The sequence below is a fragment of the Cryptomeria japonica genome, chromosome 6, assembly GCF_030272615.1.
Source record: "Cryptomeria japonica chromosome 6, Sugi_1.0, whole genome shotgun sequence".
NCBI lineage: Eukaryota > Viridiplantae > Streptophyta > Pinopsida > Cupressales > Cupressaceae > Cryptomeria > Cryptomeria japonica.
In genome coordinates, this window is record NC_081410.1 from 358,921,514 (window position 1) to 358,938,591 (window position 17,078).

The window sequence follows — 17,078 nt, forward strand, 5'->3', positions numbered from 1 at the left end:
CCGTGTACTTCTTCTCCCTTTTTAAGATTTTTGCGGCTATGGCTGCTAAGTTGGAGAATATCCAAAAGACTTTTCTTTGGACAGGGATGAAAGAAAAGAAGGGGCTCGCTTTAGTGGGTTGGGACAGAGTTTGTCTCCCTAAGGCCATGAGCGGGTTGGGAACCCGCAAGATCTTCAGGTTCAATAAGGCCCTTATGACCAAAACTGCCTAGAAGCTTTTGAATAAGGATGCAGATTAGAGCAGGATCATCAAGGCTAAATATCTGGGTAATGGGGATTTTTCCTCTGTTATGAAAGAGGAGGGCCTCCCCAGGGGTTCCAAAATTTGGAACAACATTTTGAGTTGTAGGGACCCTTTATCCCATGGTATGAGGTGTCTTATTGGAAATGGAAGTAATATTCTCTTCTGGGAGGATTGTTGGTTGGGAGAGAAGCCCCTTGCTTCCTCCCCCTCCCTTAGAAGGCTCTAGGATGCTGCCAAAATTTTCTTTGGAGAAAGAGTCAGTGATTATTTCATCAACAGCACTTGGAGGGCTTTGGAGGACTACTGCATTGATCATCCCTTCCTCCTCGTTGTTGCTAGAGAGATTCATAAGCTCTTGGTTGGCACCTTTCTCCCCCTTTTCCCTAGGGAAGACAGATTCATTTGGAAGTGGGACCCTTCTAGAGACTTCTCTGTCAGAACTGCCTACAATGGCTTGCTAAGAGAACCTGATAACACCTCTATCTGGAAAGAGGTCTGGAATCCCCAACCCATCTCCAAGGCCAATTTCTTTTGGTGGATTGCTCTCCTCAATAAAATTTTGACCCAAGACAATTTGGTCAAGCAGGAATTCCAATTACCTAATAGATGCATCCTTTGCAAAAAAGATGAGGAAAGTTTTGCTCATCTCTTTCTCCGTTGTGTCTTTGCTCAAGAGCTCTGGGGGATGGTCTACAACAAGCTCAATATCTGCTAGATTATGAATGACAACTTGTTAAGTTTGTCCCATGAGTTTTGAGGTCCCTCATCCAACCCCCTTATCCAACAAATGTGGAAGAAGATTCCCCCTCATGTGAGCTGGAGTATCTGGAAGGAGAGGAATGACGGGATATTCAGGGACAAAGAGGCCTCTGTGGAAACTGTGTTTGCTCGGTTCCTAAAGTTGATTCTTGAGAATATCTCTCTTTCTAATTTCGGCTGGTCTCCAAACCTCCCTCTACCTGGGACTGGGAAATTTCTAGATGTTGGAACATCCCCCTCGTTCTCTCTTATTGACTGCTCTAAGAGACTCCTAAGGCAAAGCACGGTTTGGTCCCCTCCGACCACCCATTTCAAACTCAACTTTGATGGGGCTGCCAGGGGGGTCTAGTTGTTGGTGGAGGGGTTACCAGAACATAATTGGGGGTCATTGTTGCTGCTTATGCGGGCAACCTGAATGGGCATTCCTCTAATCAGGCTGAAGCAATGGCCTTAGCTTGGGGAATCTGTCTCACCCTCATCATGGGAATCGAGAATATGGATATTGAGGGTGACTTTAAGCTCATCATTGATGTTGTCAAAGGGCGGAATAGGCTCAATTGGACCATTGAGGGAGTCGTCAGGGACACCCTGAGGCTCATCTCTGGGCTTGATTCATTCAAAATTATGCATGTCTACAGGGAAGGTGACAGAGTGCGGATGCCCTGGCGGCCCTTGGCCTAAATCTTTCTGGTTTGAGATGTTGGAGGAGCCATAATTCCCTCCCAAACCATGTTAACTTTCTTCTTCAGGAAGAGAAATCTAAAATTCCTATCAATGATTAAGTTGTTGCCAAGTTTTTTCCTTACTCTCCTCTCTTCCCTTGGGGTCGTCTGGAGGTGTTGGTTTCATAATTCAAATTATGAGAATATTCCTTTGATTTATGTCAATGTGGTGGTGACTCATTCGGCCAGGCTGGCGATGAAGGACGTGTTGCTTTGTTGGCAAATCCTTTGGGCTTACCGCATTATGATGAGGTACGATTGGAAAGGTAATGTGTTGGTTGTCATCGGTATTTGCTGGCTTTTCATGCCTCATAATAAGGAAATAATTTCCAAAAGTGATTTCAATTTTTTCCATGCACCCAACTTCATGTCTCACTTAATGACATCGGGCTCGCACGCTTCCCATTGTCTTTTCTCGGCTTGCTTCTCGAAGGGTCTATGCAATTTTCTCTGTGAAAATTTTTTCATGTCTAAAGAAGTTTTGTTGGTGGAGGATATGGGGGGTGAAAGAGTCAGATATGAACCGGACAAACCGGATGACTTCAAGAATGACCCCCTAGTCTGGAATTTCTGCATTGAAGGAGGGTCGCTGATTTTTTGGAAAGTCTACAGGGCCATGATGAGCAGCTCTCGGCTGCTTTTGCCTCCTCTTGGTCTAGGAGGCATGTTTCGATGGGCGACATTTCTTTTGAAGTCTCTAAGGAAACAATTGCCCAAGCCACGAAGTTGGCCCTTGACGGACGACACTGGAAGCGCACCAACCATGTTGCCAACAACGAAGGCCTGAAATGCTTCTTCCACAATCATGAGGAACCTGTCAAACTCTAGGGTGGGTTTGCTTAGGAAGAGCTTAAACACCTGTGGAATATGATTTGCCTTATGATTATGAAATACTTCACTCTCGAGGGCAGGCACAAAGTATTTTACTACTATCATTTGCCCCTTCTGAATCATTTTTGCAATAACAATTTGCTATGTCTGCCCTTTTATTACTACATTCCATTGAAAGCTCTGCTAAAGACACCATGGACCTCAAGCATGGGGATAAGATGCCCTACCTCCTTCACCAGGGCCTCATTTATAGGCTGTACAAATTTCATGAGGCCCTTTGCCCCCCCCAAAACCTCTTGCTCTCTCAACCCCCTATGCCAACTCCCCAGCAGCTTGCCGCCCTTTCTATGGCCTTCCCCAGATTTTTCCAATTTCTGCATGAAGGCTTTGCTACGGCCAACTTCTCCATGTCTCTGCCTACTTTTGCCTCCATTGTTTCTTTATCTGCGGTCTCTCCCAGCTTGACTCTGACCACCTCTCCCAGCGTTTCTCACTCCCTGTCCAAGGGTAAAGGCAAAACCCCTATTAAACGCAAACGTATTGTCTTTGAAGACAATTTGTCTTCTAAGGATGCTGAGAATGACAACCCTTCCCCTGATTCTAAGGTAAAAAGGAGATCTTCCAGATTGGATTTCAAAAGCTTGCATAAAAAGAAGACCCTTGTGATTGAAACTATTGACTCGGAGGAGGACCCCATTGAGGACAAGGAGGGAAAGGACCCTAAAACCACTATGGGGGCCCCCGGTGAGGATGTTGCTGAAGCGGATATGACTAGGGATGCCATGGATTTGGGCATTGTTGGTGCCGCTGGCAAGGACAATTCTGAGATGAAAGCCCAAGACTCTGTTGATGTTAAGGATAGGGCCCCTATGAACATGGGCACTGTGGGTGTCATGGGTGAGGAAAATTCTAATACTAAAGCCTTGGACTTTGGTGACTTGGACTCGGATTTAAAGATGGCGGAATAGGTGATGAACTATATTCCTCTGATGGGCTTGGGCACTGATATCAACTGTTCCCCTGCTGAAGACGTGGCCAAGGTGATGGATAAGACTATGGATGACAAGGTTACTGTGAACCCCCAGGGTGTCCCTACCCTGGAGCAAATGAAAATGTTGTGCACAGACATGTTGGACATCATGCAGAAGATTGAGAACCTGGGCCCTGTGCTTGAACTGACAATCGACTCAAGAGCAAGGTGGAGGCCAGGGATGCTCAAATTGCAGGCCTTAACAAATTTTATCTGCAAATCTTACATAGCTCGGCACTCACCCTCTCTCTGCTGAGGGAACGAACTACGAACATGGAGGAGGAGAAGCAAGAAGCTAAGGACCTATATAAGTTCTTGTTTACTGAATATAAAACATTGATGCCATTGGGGTGCGAAAGGCGACCCTGCAGTTTGTTTTTTGTGTTTTCTGCTTGTTGTTTTTTATTTTCAAAGACTCAATCTCGTTAATGTTGTTATAGTTCTGTTATGTTAATGTTGTTATAGTGTTGTATTTTGCATTGTGGTCTCGTTAATAGTTCTGCTATATAAAGGGTCAGTGCCCTCGTTCTCACTGCTTTTTTAATCAAAAACATATATTTGTACATCCATTATGTGAGTGTAATACACCTTCCACATAATTAATTATGAAAGATTGAAAGTGTCCTACATAAAATCCACTTTTTTTCTCAAGAATAATAATAATAAAAAAGAATATAAAGTAAATATATGATAACAATAATTTAATAATATAACATAATAATATATAAAAACATTAATATCAATTATAATATAATAATAATAATAATAATATGATATTTAATTACAATATAATAAATTTTATGACATTTTCGATATACTTATCTAAAAATAGATATAGTAGTTTGTGTAGAGATGGATTATTATTAGATGCTTGGAATCTGTCCTTGCTTCACGCGGAGTAGAAATTCCGTAAATAAAGCAGAGTAGGGGACGCCCAGTATTCACTCCAACCTCTCTGGAACGAATCTTCACATAATATAAAATTCTTTTCATACAAATCATTGTTGACATTTTCATTGCTGGTGGCAAACAAACTTATGCGGGGCCCGCCTTTAATAATAAGTTGAAAGGATCAATCTTTTTTCTTTTTTCTTTTTCCCTAACCGATGGAACAAGTCTCTCAAGTAATCATATGCCGTGAATATTGGCATTCTCTAAAGTACGACTTGCAATACATTAATATTTCCCCCCTCAAACAGAATCTTTAGACATAGGGGCGGAGTTTAGGGAAATGAGCACGCTCGCCATTAAATATTTAAAGAGGTTTGACAAATTTGGAGGAGTAATAGCTTTTCATTAATAATAATAATAATATCTCTAATAATAATAATAATAATAATAATATAGAGATATTTAGTTGTGAATTTAACATGAGTATGCATATTAGATAGGCGTTTTAAATCAATATGAAAAAGTAAATATATGTAGATCTTGTAAAAGGATATTGTCTCTGAAAAATGATACAATAGGAATCATTGTATTTTCCTTGATATGAACATTCCATATAAACCTATAAAATAATGAAAAGATATGCTTGTCTCATAAACAAAATAAGCACACACTATAAGTTGCTTTAACTATCTATAAAATTGGAAAGTAGAGAGAAGGAACATAAGTTTCTACCTATAGATAAGATGATACTAGAATATTAGGTAATAAATGATCCATGTCATATAGTTTTAGCATGGGATGGGATAAGTGGCATGTGTGTGATCAATGAACAATCTAGAATCAATAAATATGCATCATACATTATAATGTTCAATGTAATCAAGGAATAGGTCACATGTGGTAATATGTGTGTCAAAAATGTGGTCACTTAAATAATCATGATAATAAATGCACCATAGTGAAAATACCTTGAAAAATATGCTCATGCCAATCATTATAAGATTGTATCGTTGTGAGTAATATCTTTAAGTTTTGAAATGGAGAAACTAGGGCTAATAGTCAAGAGATATTTAGAAAACAGTGAACCCTATGTTTACACATACAATTTGAAGCCTCATTGTGTAATGTCAATGATTCTCAAGAAAGTTTATAAGAGAGAAGATAAAAGTGAGATTTTTTTTTTGGATGGTCGTGACACTTGGTTGATGAACTATTCAGTATATTAAATATGTGGCCAAGATGTTTAATAGCACCATTCTGGTTCATAATGGTCTTTATCACTCAATTGTGCCTATCAACATGGATCATATATAGAGGGCCTATATAATTTTATGTTTTTATGATCCATGACATGTCTATCCTACACAACTATGATTGGAAATCTATATATGCAATGACTTGTTATGATTTCCATTCTTATTGTCATCACGATATATATCTACTTTTCATACATGCTTATCATCTACCTAATTTTGACTATATGTTACTCTATGATCTTCCCATGCCCATATTCTCATGCTAATGTTATTATGTGACATGATCTCTTTTATTTTGTACCTTATGATCATACACTTGAGACCCTTGTTGTGACCTCATTCCTTTGAAACTTTTATGATGTTTATCTCACCTTTAGGTCCACTTTCATTTTATCATCTTACCCTATCATCCTTATGTATGAATTAGTACTTGTAGACACCTAAAATTGTCATGTCTAATTAAATAAATATTTTATTTATTTAATTATCTAAGCCTAATTCTTCTATTGATTAAATAAATCCTTATTTATTTAATTAATTCATTTATCCTCTTCTAGCCTTATTTCTCATTTAAATAAATACATTTATTTATTTAAATTATCCTTTGCCTAAATTAAATAAATATCTTATTTATTTAATTATCCCACTTCTACTATTAATTAAATAAATCTTTATTTATTTAATTAATTCATTAACCTTTTCTACCCATGACACATGTCATTCATCTCTTAATTCATACACTACCTACCCCTTTCATTATTTTATTATTTCTTCTACCTACCCTCTAATCTTAGCCGACCTCCTTTTACACCTCTCAATCTTATCCCTCCATTTCATATTGTGTCTTCTATTTAAGAAGATGCTTTCTTCATTATCAAACCCTAATCATTCTATGCACCCTAATCACTCATGCTAACTACTTGATCAATTGACTACACTACGGTCCTACTTGCAACCACATTCCGTTCTTTGTTGAGCTCTTGTGCATATAAAATCTGAGAGCAAATATATCAAGCAAGATCAATGGAGATAGGAAGAATGGAGATCCAAACCCTATTGGACATGTGATGGTATAATCTTTGTGATTTCTTGTGATTTGCATTGTCTTAGGCAATCTTCATATGTTATGGTGGATCTTTGTTGTTGTTAGGCTAAGGTTTTGTGGTTGAATCTAGTTAGCCTTTCAATCTTGTTATTATTGTTATCCATTTTCACCGTATACATTTTGGCACGCCCGGTGGGACTCTTGTCCCTTTGCATTTAACCTTTTTGTTGCAGATTTTGCATTTTTGAAGTTGCAGATCGGACATTTTTTCGACGACATTTTTGATATTTCCGCGTCTGCGAGTGTTCGGATCGCGTCTCTGAGTTTCAGGAGTGTCTGCGGAGGCAGGAATCGCGTCTGTGTTTTCAACAAATTTTGTTTTGCAGGTTTCCGACAGGCGCGTCTGTGTTACATAATCGCATCTGTGTTACTTTTGATCGCATCTGTGTTTTTGTCGAAATTTATTTTGCAGGTTTCCGAAAGCTGCGTCTGTGTTTTATAACCGTGTCTGGGAAGTCTCTACCCGCGTCTGCATTTGGAAAGAGCGTCTGTGTTCTATGAGCGCGTCTGTGCATCACAGAACCGCATCTGTGTCATACAGACGCGTCTGTGTCTGGTATAGCAGCGTCTGTGTTTACTGTTTTGAAATTTTTAAATCTTTCTTTGATTCAGTTTTCGGATTTCGTACCTAGGGTTTCAGATCTGGTTTATTTTTGGACTAACCCTTGCAGATCTAGCTAATCAAGTTGTGCAGCTTGCTTTGGGGAGCAAAAACATTTTTGTTGAAGGCCCCTTTTCACAAAGTCTTTTGGGTTTTTCTAAAATTTACCTAACTCGTGTGCTTGCAGGAAGGGGTTATCATTTGAAACAACCCAAACTACTAACAACTTTTGTTGCAGGGCCTTGGCTAGGGTTTTGTAATTTTGTTGTGTGCCTTGTTTTCATAGATTAGCAAACACTTCCATTGGTGCACTAAAATTGAATCATTGTCTTTTGTGTCTTGAGCAATAGGCTCTTTTTGTTTATTCTTTAGAGGGCATGTCTTCCTGTGTGGTCATTAGGACTACTAGTGAGAAGAGGACGACCCAAGTGGTAGCGAGGAAAACCCACCTCATCCGAACCACTATAATCAAATGTATTCATGGTGAAAACTATGGATAACGTGTGCTGATTAGTTCATACCGACACTATGTCTCCCCATAAACCCGTTTGATCAAATTTATTTGATCAGTTGTAGGGCGTAACCCCTACCGGCTGGGAGCCTTCTGTATTTACAGAGCTGAAAGTGCCGCATGTATGGCCACACGAGAAGATGCCCTTACTAGCACCATTTTGTTTTAGAGGCCCAAATCCTTCTAGTTGTTGGGGCAGGAGGTCGGACCTCTGGCAGCGGCCCACACACATACGGTTCTTAGTAGAGATACAAAGTTCGCCATGGGGAGTTTTCATGGGGACTGGTGCTTGGCTGACCCGAGAAGTGAGTGCCGAGGGTGGAGCCAGTGAGGTCAAGCATCTAAGTATCCGCTCTGAATAGCGTAGCCTCGGGGGCAAAACCCCATGTGGGATCAACAACTATTGTCTTGGCCAGCCATAAGAATTGTGCTTGACTTATTTTAAACATTCAAAACATTCAAGACCAAATAGCAAAACATTGTGTCTTTTGTGTCTTCAAGTGTATGCAAAACAATTTTACATCAAACAACACACTTTTCTTGGAGTCATTTTGGAGTCTAAACACTAGCAAACATTGAGTCCTCATCAACATTGTGTCCTCTTGTCATGAAAAACAGTCAAACAGTCGGATTTGGTCACAGCAAAACAATTTCACAGATTGGAAAAATTGCACGAAGTTTACAGAAATGCGTCTGTGTCTGTTTTAACCGCGTCTGGGTAATCTAAGCGCGTCTGTGAAGGGCAGAATAGCATCTGTGTTTTTAGAAGCGTCTGTGTCGAACAGAGACATGTTTGTGTCTAGAAATCGTGTCTGTGAAGTATACAGAGGCGTCTGTGTCCAGAATTGTAAAAACTTTACAGTCCAGCAAACATAAACAAGAAAATTGCAGAAGCGCGTCTGGGTTAAACATAGTAGTGTCTGTGTCCGGAAACTGCGTCTGTGAAGGATACAGTCGCGTCTGTGTTCAAAATTGCAAGAAAATTTCAAAGTCCAACAAACAAAAGAGATCAGTTTCAGAATACTTGAGCTTCCTAGGTTGTTTCTTCAGGTTTCATCTAGCATTCAACCTGTCTCTGGGTCTCATACAGTCCATCATTGCTTCACATCTCATTTTACATTCACACTTGTCTAAACTTGAGTCAAAAGGTCACTTGCTTGTCCTCATCATACTTTGTCAACATAATACATACAACTACACTTTGCTAAGTGGTCCCTCATCAAGGTTTCTTACCTTTGGGTCTCATTTGGTTTTACTTAGAGTCAAGGTCAACTTACCTCATCAAGAGAAACTATCCTCTCTTTGGGAGTCACACCTACTCTACTACATACATACTTGGTCTTACACTTTGGACATTGCAAGTAAACTTCAGATTCATTTACATTCCATACAACTCTTGGTCTTCCATACTCTTTCCATTTTTCATCTAGTCTTACACATCTTGGTCAAACACCTAGTTCATGGTTGAAACCCGTCTTCAAAAATCTAGGAGAAAAGCTAAAGAAGCTCAAGGGTCCGCCAACATGAGTTCTTATGAGTATGATAATGACTTATTTTTCAATACTGATCACACTACATTGCCTAACATGGATGTTTATAGACACATTCCAAATGTGGAAAACGCAGACACTACAAACAACAAGGCTACACACAATGACAACGTGGACAACTTTTCAATACAATCAGCAGATATAGAAGAATCCATAATGAATCCTCATTTTAATAGATTGGTTGAAGAGATAATGAAGAGGGATAGACAATACTTCTTACACATGATGGCACAAAGTGGAGCTAAAATACCTCATGACTTTGACATGTCTCAACTTATGGAAAACCGACCCTCGCAACAAACTCACGCCAACATGGATCAAAGGAGACCCAATAGTGGAGGAAATAGAGGACCACACATGGTACCTGAATCACCATCAGCTTTGCTTCAAAAACCAGAAGTCACACATACACATGGTCAAACATATGATACTTACCTTCGAAGACCATTATGGAAGCCTTATGCAAATAGATATGCTCAATCACATGTTCAAGCTATGGATCAATCAAAACAAGTGGACACTCAAAGGCATGCTCAAAATTTGGACACAAGGAAACCTCATGTCAAATTTGGGGGCAACACAATAGAACATGACGTGCCTATAGAATATGGTATATATGCACAAAATAGATATGGGGTTCCTCAACACAAAGCTATGCCAAGTGCTCCCTATATACCGCATCAATATAGACCTCCTCCATATGAACATGTCTATGATCAATATCATCCATACATGCAACAAGCTCCTCCTCAAATTGGTGTCCCAAACATGGGGTATGCTACAAGAAATAGATCTCCTCCCAAGAGCAATTTGGAGCAACAAATAAGAGATTTACAAAAGAAAATGGAGGACATGAGTACACCAAAACCAACATACACTATGAGAGACATATGTCCTTATCCATTTGATAAGAGCATTCCAATGCCTCCATTTCCGGCACACTTTGTGACACCAAAATTCGACAAGTATAGAGGAAAAGGAGACCCCAAGGCACACATACGACAATTTTTCATAGCCTGCATTGAGGTAGCGGCAGAAGAAACATATTTGATGAGGTTGTTCCCGCAGAGCTTAGGCGATCAAGCTATGGAATGGTTTTCTCAATTACCTCCTGGTATTAAGTCATGGGGTGACTTAGCAGAGGCATTTATTCAGCATTTCTCCTACAATATAGAAACAGATATCTCAGTCACTACTCTATGCAATACTAAGCAAAAGGAAGGAGAATCTTTTGCGTCATTTTTACAAAGATGGAGGAATCTAGCTAGCAGATGCTCTTGCGAAATCCCACAGAAAAAAATGGTAGAAATGTTCACTCAAAATGTTAACAAGGATATTGGATATGACTTAAGGAAAGCTTGTTTGTCCACATTCAAGGATGTTATTGAAAAGGGCCTAGCAACAGAAAAGCTCTTAATTGAACAAGGAGTCATCAAGTTATTCAAGGAAAACAAAGATGACTTTAAAGGAAAAGACAAGCCAAGATTTTGGAATAAAAACAAGAACACAGTCAACGATGGCGTTGTTGATGCCAATACAGTGAGACCCAAGTTCATCTTTTCAAGATCAAGTTCTACAAACAATCAAGTGAATACTCAAACAACTTCCAGATCACGAAGGAAGTACACTCCATTGGGAGAACCACTTGAATCAGTCTTCAAAAAGCTAGTGGCAAACAAAGTGATCACAATTCCAGATTTTCCTCCATATGAACCAAAGGTCAAACCAAATTGGTGGAATGATGATGAGTATTGTGAGTTTCATAAGAGCAAGGGTCATAAGACAGGAAATTGCCATCGACAGAAGAATATCGTGCAAGATCTCATTGATAGAGGTGACATTGAGATTGAGGGACATTCGTCTAATCAAGAACATGAGATGTTTAAGGAACCATTCCCAAAGCATGACAAAGGAAAAGCCCAAGTCACAGATGATCAGGCCAACTATACTAGAGCACCTTACAACTATGACTCAACTATCAATCACATCTCAATGGACAATCATATCTCTACTATTACCATCAAGAACAAAAATCCTGAGAATCCTCCTCAGAGACACAAGATTGTTCTAAGAGGTGTTGGATCTTCTTCCGAGCCTACCTCTGAATGTCATGTTACAACTCGTCGAGGTAAAATTACTTTGCCAGGTGCCTCCACTAAAAACACCTCTTCTTCATCTACTAAACCTGAGTATGACCTTGTAGAACAGTTAGGGAGGACACCCGCGCTCATCTCCATCCTTGAGCTCTTACGCATATCCCCCTCTCATAAAGCTATTCTTGACAAAATCTTGAGAGACACCGCCGTTCCTACTGATCTGAACGTGGACCAATTTCAAGCCATGGTGGGATACCTTTCCATTCCACACTCCCTTACATTCACAGAAGCTGATGACGCTTCCATAAGTCAGCCACATAATGCACCATTACACATTGAAGCCTTCATACACAAGCATCGAATAAAGCGAGTCCTGATAGATGGAGGAGCTGGTCTAAACATTTGCACATTGAGCACTATTAAACAATTGGGATATTCAAACAAAGATGTGAATGCTACAAACAAAATCACCATAAAAGGATATGATGATGAAGAGCGTTCGTCCAGAGGCACAGTCACCTTACCTCTCAGAGTTGGGCCAGTTACAAAGGATGTGGTTTGTCAAGTCCTAGATCTAGATCTCACATACAACATACTCTTGGGATGCCCATGGATTCATGAAATGAGCGCAGTCCCATCTACATATCATCGATGTATCAAGTTTCCTCACAATGGAGTTGAAGTGACCGTCAAAGCGGATCCAAATCCATTCATATATTGCAACAATCTGCAACCTCGATTAGAAATAACAATCCCAGTCAATCGAGAAGCTATTCCTTCATCAGCATATGTAGATCCAGAATCCTTGAAACCTTCTACATCAAAGCAAGTGGAGCTCAAAGAAAAATTCAAGTTTAAAGATATGGGATGTGGTGAGTATATCTTTCATGTTGAGCAACTCCCACTATCTCCTAAGGTATTAAGTCGACAGGCACAATCTATAAACAAATTGCAAGGAATTGGGTGTGAACCACCTAGTGTGGTGGCTACTAAGTCTGAATGCAAATCTCCTCTAGTGGTGCAAGCAACTCATGATATCAATAGTCCTAAGAGTGATTCCAACAAAGAATCCATTGAGCGTATCACCAGACCTCTTGATAACTCACATAACCTTACCATATCATCCAATCATTCCATTTCCACTCCGCTCCCAGACTTGGATCAACAAGAATTACAAAAGCCCTTACTCATTGGGGATCAAAAATCAAGCGTTGAAAAGAAAAATCTAAAAGTCAATAATAAAGAAAAGTCCTTCAGTCCAAATCAAAATCAAAAGCTATTGGACTCTACAAAAATCAAAGTCAAGGATAAAATTCCTATGAAGCAAAAAGAGAAAGAGTTGATCTCCCCTAATATCAAAATAACTGGGGGCAAAAGTTCTACAATTTTAAATCAAAAAGCATACTTGTTGATCCTAAGTCTCCATCATGCTATCCTACTTTCACTTCTTTTCGCAATCATAAGCCTTCATCACTCATCTACTTGTTCCACACATCCTTTCCCTTCTGGTGATACATCATGGACCTTTAATGGAGCTTCCTCGAAGGACCTTGTTATCAGGGATGCCCAAACTTCTTCAGGTGACACGCATACGAGCCTGTGTAGTCCACACACTAGTAATTCTATCTTAGTTCCTTCATCGAGGAAGACATTCAATCAAGCTACACATCATTCAGTCAAGGAACAATGCAACTACAATCACAAGGTAAAGCCTCGCACATTTGAGGTAGGTGACTTGGTTCTCAGAGAAAACCCCAAGAATCAGCAAGACAGAGAGAAGAAGGGCAAGTTTGAACCAAACTGGCTTGGTCCTTACATCATCACAACAGTATATGGATCTAGTGCATATCAACTCTCTACTACAGAAGGTGAACCTTTGGAGGATCCTATCAACAACATGCATCTTCGCAGATTCTACACATAGCTCTTTGGAATATCCTAATTCAAAAATACAAAAAAATCAAAAAAATTCAAAAATACAAAAAAAAAAATTATAAAACAAAAAAATCGTTACTTGGTGAAAACCTGGCAAACAGGCACCTTGTGACACAAAAAACATTGAAAAATTGAAAAAAGTAAAGAAAAATAATTTCGTCCAACGGTGAAAACCACTTCGGTGGCGCCCTGGGCAAGTACCATGGTGAAAACTGGGTCACCAGCGCCATGTGTAGAGACATTGCTCCTCCCTCCTTCAGGATTCTCTTCATCATTTCACTTTGCACACACTCACAACCTATTCGTTCATAATAAACTTACCCATTCCCATCATGGCTTGTTATTGATCTACCTAAGATTGGTTAGCCATTCATAATAAACCTCCCTTTCCATCCATAATAAATCAGATCCTATCTGTGGCTAAGGCAAATCCTACGTCTAGTAATGGGTGTGGAACTGAGAACATCACATGTTCCGAGGAGTACAGTTTCTTCCAGCTTCCTTCAGTCTATCCGTGCACAATCCGCAATAAAGCAACATTTGCATCACAGATCCGCAATAAAGTTTTGTCTTCTCCGCAATAAAGTATCAGTTTCATGGATTCAGTCAGTTTTAGATGAGACAGCAGCAACAATGGGCTTCAACAAATCAAATCTTTCAACAGACTCAGACAACATATGGTTCAGTGCTATCTATCCTTTTTGTGAAAGTGAACATTGTGACCACAATCAAATAAGACTTATACAAGTGACAAGAGACACTAAACTTGAGGACTATAGTGGATGTTGGTGTCGAGTCTTGGTTTTCTTTTGATTTCATCTTTTTTTGGGTGACATGTCTTTTAGCTTTTCCGGGATGTCTTGGACTAGAGATTCTATCTCCAGGATGTCTTTGACTAGAAAGGCGAGGATGGGGTATCGTCACCCATGTTCTTTTGCTGTCTGTGGATTGTCTCTTAGTAATGCTATGACTTGTCCAAGGATATGAGGACACTATGGGTCTAGTGTGAATTGGGGCATTCCTTGTTTGTGACTGTCTTATCTCCATGCAAACAGGTACAATGACTTTCTGGGTCAAACATATGCCTCGATTGTCATAACCTACTTGCCATAATAAAGCTCAATGATGATAACGCACAAGAAGCTCTTTCACTTTCATATCTTCTTTCTTTCATCCCCCTTTCTTGATTGACTTCCATCATCCTTCTCAAGTCCGCATAGCCTGCTATCACATGACTGAGTATAATGACACACCAAAAACATTTGCATTTCATGTAGCTGCACCTGCATTACCACATATAAGCATTTCATACATACATATAGATATCACATCCTGCACACAACATATGTTAGCACATTTTATATTCTCATCATGTAAATAGTCATTTGCATTATCATATTCATCCACATTTCATACATTCACATTTGCATCATGCATACACATATAAAACATAAACGAACAAAAATAAATAAAAAAATATTGCATTGCATCATATACATATTTGCATCCATATCATAAGCATCACATAAGAAAATCTCATCACATAGGTACACATGCATATAGCTGCCGCAAAGATGAATCATCTCATATATATATATAAAGTGTCATGATACAATGATGTCAAAATCATATGGCTACAATCACCCACAGGTGTCTACATCATTATACAAAATGGTACAAAACCGATATAGAGGAACTCACTGATCACTCCTGCCACACTATTGGTAGTGCTAATCCTATCCATGTCATGGTATCCCATGCCATGTGTCCCACCCTCATCTCCAGTCTTGGATCCTAGAACACTCGTCTAAAGGCCTCTCTGTCGCCATCTCGATCGTATGGAATCAGCTCCCCATCGATCGGTATCCTCAGTATCCTGTATACATCCTCCAGGGTGACTGTCATCTCACCCATCGGCAAATAAAACGTGCACGTCTCAAAGTGCCATCTCTCAGCTAGCGCAATCAGCAAACCCATGTTTGCCCAAAACTCAGGCACATACAGTACATGTCTCAGTCCCATCTCCTCAATAGCAACTCGCTCCTCGGTTGTCAACTCAGGTCGCAACCTCTGAGTAGACGGGAATCTCTCCCGTGACTCCAGCATCGGCAAATACTCCTGCAGTCAAACAACTCAATCATGTCAGTTATAGTGGCATTCACTGTTTATCACAAAATGCTATTTTTTTTCTAAATGCATATGGTTATCTATTCTAGTGACACTCACTGTTCATCACAAAGTGTTGCTATCTATCCTAGTAGTACTCCCTGTTCATCACAAAGTACTACGTGTGTGACACTCACTGTTCATCACAAAGTGTTGCTCACATTTGCACTCCCTGTTCATCACAAAGTGTTGCTCATATTTCAGTACTCCCTGTTCATCACAAAGTACTTTATCTTGGTACTCACTATTCATCACAAAGTGCCTTGATCTATCCTAGTCTTCCTAGAGGACCTGCTTGAGTGTATCCTCTTAGCAGCTTATCCAATCGACAGCGTATGTTCATCACAGAACTGCCGATTTGACCTAGAAGATGCAAATTCATACTTTTCAAATGCAAACGCATTTTCCTGACATAAACATGCATTTATTACTTTGCCTAGCATGCATTAATGACAAAATTAAATGCGTCAAAGTACGAGGAGGTTTGGCGGTACTTACCAGCTCTCCTGCCTCTGCTGGCCTCTGGAATCGGCGAACGCGGTCGAATTTGTGAGTGAAAGCCATCGCTGCTGACTGCTCCTGCTCTATTTTCACTCTGCAATATGCTCTTGTGGATGCGTGGATGACAATGAGGATGTATTTTCCCCCGTGGTCTATCTTATAGCCTACCCTAGCCCTCGTCTTCATTTTCCGAGTCAGTCTTCATTGTCCCGTGCCTTTGTCACTTTATCCGGTCAGTCCATTCTAGCCTTTCTTTCTTATCGAGAGATTGTCTGCAATCTTTTTAGACATTTTCATCCAATCTCTCGAGGGGGCATATCATTCCCATTCTGGGGCAACTCTGTATCAGTTCATCTTATCTTCTTTGAAACAATGCGACAAGCCGCATTGTCTCAAAGAGGGGCAAAATGTAGACACCTAAAATTGTCATGTCTAATTAAATAAATATTTTATTTATTTAATTATCTAAGCCTAATTCTTCTATTGATTAAATAAATCCTTATTTATTTAATTAATTCATTTATCCTCTTCTAGCCTTATTTCTCATTTAAATAAATACATTTATTTATTTAAATTATCCTTTGCCTAAATTAAATAAATATCTTATTTATTTAATTATCCCACTTCTACTATTAATTAAATAAATCTTTATTTATTTAATTAATTCATTAACCTTTTCTACCCATGACACATGTCATTCATCTCTTAATTCATACACTACCTACCCCTTTCATTATTTTATTATTTCTTCTACCTACCCTCTAATCTTAGCCGACCTCCTTTTACACCTCTCAATCTTATCCCTCCATTTCATATTGTGTCTTCTATTTAAGAAGATGCTTTCTTCATTATCAAACCCTAATCATTCTATGCACCCTAA